This window comes from Vicugna pacos, chromosome 3, assembly GCF_048564905.1.
Source record: "Vicugna pacos chromosome 3, VicPac4, whole genome shotgun sequence".
Lineage (NCBI taxonomy): Eukaryota > Metazoa > Chordata > Mammalia > Artiodactyla > Camelidae > Vicugna > Vicugna pacos.
This window is the reverse complement of record NC_132989.1, coordinates 117155925-117159343: the sequence shown is the minus strand read 5'-3', so window position 1 is coordinate 117159343 and position 3419 is coordinate 117155925.

Genomic DNA, 3419 nt, shown 5'->3' with positions numbered 1-3419 from the left:
GTCTCCCAGAGCAAGTGATTTCTTTTTTGACCCTGAAATGAACAAGCTTTTATTTTCATTTCCATCATAGAAAAGTAAGCCTTGCTGAAAACTTCCTTTAAGTCTAAAAGTGATAGGGCCCTATCGCTTCATTGCAATGTGAGTATCTTGATTCGAACTACTCGTTTTAACTGATCCACACGTTTGACAAGAAAGAATATTGTGTTTTCCGGTGCCCACCAGTCTGGTAGCAATGAACAGTATTTTCAAAAGCAAAGTGGTAGCAAGTCTGTACAGGCTGCAGGTGCCCCAGGCTCTAATCTTCTAAGAACCCAAGAAAGCAGGTGGTGGATGCTTAGAGCCAACGGGGGGACTTCGCCTCAGAACGTAGCTCAGCGGTCACCCCTGCTCTCACCACACACCAATTGGGGAGCCTGCTGGTGACACGGTCCCAGCTACCATCCAGTGATGTTACAAATACAGCTGAGGAGAGGAGTCCGACTAGGGTGACGTACAATAAAATTATTGGAAAAACATTAAGTACTCCCATTTTAGTGAAACCTGTTTGAGCATCTGAACCTCCTATTCAGCTACATTTTTGCCCCCCTGTAATTTTGGTGCTGCTTCCATGAAGACATTGGACTGAGTTTCTGCTTAGCACTTGAATTCCGGGACAGGAATGCAGGACTCAGGGGCACTTGTCACCCCGACAAGAGGTCGGGGTTTACTCCACCAAGAAACGTGTCTCCTCCCAGATCCGCTGACTTGGAAATAAAATAAAAAGCCAGTCATCTCTCCCATCAGTTTTCAGCTTCTCAGGAAAGGCAATAAATGGTTTTCCTGGTTAAATATGAAAAACCCAGAACAATGGACACAAGTGGGTGAAACCCTGAGGGCCAGGCTGGAAGCTCTGTGACTTGAAGATGGCGGGAGCCGATGGCAAACCCAGCTGGAAATAAGAGGCCCTCAGTCGTGGCTGGTGCGTCCTCCCAAGCGAGCAGGAGCAGTTTGGAAAGAGGCTTGCAAGCCTTACACAGATTCTCCCGAGATGTATCAGAGCTGTTTTGCCAGGGTTGGCTGTGTGATAACTTGCCTCATAGGTGAAATTTTACAAAGCAAAAAGGCAAACTTTGGGAAACAAAAAGACAAAACTTCTTGTCCAGAGTGAGGTCAAGTCGGAACCTGGATTCCATCCATTTGGTGTCATTAATTCAAAGGGCCCACTGGGACCCGGGGCCGGAGCAGCCCAGGCTGCTCTGTTCCCCCCCTTGTGCTCTCACCCCACCGTCAGGGTCTTAAGAAGCCAGATTCAATAGGGATGGACATGTAAGAAGAAAAACTCATTTTATTTAAAACTTCATTTTATTAAACTCAAGGAATTTGTCTCTGGGTTTAAAGAGAGTTGATCCGATGACTCAACGTTTTCGGGTCGGCCTCCTCTGAGGGCTTGGAGAACCACACGTGCCCATGGAGGACGCAGCTGACAAAATACACAGCTGCTTACCCCGACATCAGTGCTTCATCCAGTTGATTCAGATGGGCTGGAAGTGCCCCCTGTGCCTTGCGGTCTCCAGGGCAGGGGAACCGAGAGGAGAGGCACCAGGCTGGCCCCAGGCTGGGAGCAGGGGTTTCCGTCAGCTCCATCGACGACTGCATCTAAATTGGAGAAAACTGTCCGGCTGCCAATGTGCACAGATCACTCACCATACTTTTGTGCGATGTCAACGCTGCAGAAGTATGACATAAAGGGATGTCACAAGTGGACGGAAGGGATGGCCGGCCAAGCACAGCCTTAGTAGGAGGCAAAGCCTTGGTGCAGAAGGGCGGCCTCTCCTGCCCCAGGTGTGGTCCACGCAGTCCCTGCCACCCCGGCAGCAAACGTGTGGACGACGTTGTCCAGCAGCGGTATGTTTGTCATCACCAGGAGAAACGTGCTCCCCGCAGCAGTCACCCAGAACTGCCATCTCTGTGTAGGACAATGAAGTGCAGATGTGGGCTCTTGTACGAGATGTTAGACAAAGGATTCAATTATTGGAAATCGTTGTCCTTCTTAATCACATAAACCATCCTTGAAGAGCACACACGCCTCTTTTCAACCCAGAAAATGCTGAGTGATGCCTGGATTAGAGTGTAGTGGGGACCATATGCCTCTGTTCAAGGGGAGCAGAAAATGTCTTTCTTCCTAAAATGGCCCCATAAGAAGGACCAGAGGTCGTTTTGTTAGCAAGTTTAGTGTGAAACAAGACAAAATGGATTTGCCCAACACACACACAAACACGCACACACAGATGCACATGCATCTCATGCAAATATCTGTGTCTTTAATTATCATAACTAATTAGGAGAGTGGATTTTACTCAGAAGAACTTAGATGGGACACGTCTTTGGGAGGAGCCCCCCCAACTCTGTGGAGCTAGAAATATCACTGTGACCGTGGTGATTAACGACATCTCTATCTCCTGCTCAGAAAGTGTTGACACAGATGTTTGGCTAATCACTGATAGCAAACAGCTATTCCCACAAAGGCTGAGATTAGTCGGAATTGGCATGCATTTCTTTCTTCTGTGAGCCTCGTTTGATTATAGATGATGTTTTGTTAGAGTGTATCCACGCAACCTCACAAATGATGTAAAACCCGAGAAAACAGAGACCCCGTGCCAAAACCAAATTAAATACACGTCAGAAATGCAAGCTTGACTCGAGTTCAGGTACCACGAAGCTTGCCTTGGTCTATTGTTGCTAAAACTTTCAGGAAAACTATAAAAAGCCATCCTGACATTAATATCAATTTAAAGTCGGCGTTGCTGCCAACATTTCTTCCCCACGAAGCTCAGCTGGCTGTACCACCTCCAGCACAACGTATAGTGGCAGCGCCGCAGCTTCCAAAAGGCTGTGGCAAACGGCCCACACGGACTGGGCGAGGAAAAGCCTTGTCTGTGTAAACGCATTGCGCCTGCCCGGTTCTCTCCTGCGAGCGGCACAAGTGCTCTTGGCAGTTAGATGCAGAGCCGGTCCTCTGTGCGTGCAGTCTCAGTCCCTCCTCTGTGCCACATTCCTTCCTCCTCCCATCAAGTAAGCCCAAGATCCGTTCAGACGGCTGCCACCCCTCTTCACACAGGTCCCTGGAAATCCGAGTTGAATCGCCATCTGGTTACTTCTGGAGCTCCTGGGAAATCTGAGGTCCTCTGTCTTATTCCTCCACCACACGCCAGCCTGGGATGGGGTTCAGGAGAATCAGAGCGAATCCAGAGCCCAGCTGAGCCCTGGGTGGCTTTCCTCCGTGGACCATTTTAAAAGGCTCACATGCTCAGGTGACATGACAGCTTCTGGGAAGGACCCTGACAGGTGCTGTGGGGGAAAGGGAGACCGGGGTGTGAAGTGGCTGCAAAGACTTTGACCTGGAACTAAAGCCTGGACACCAGAGCGAAGTCACAGCGGGA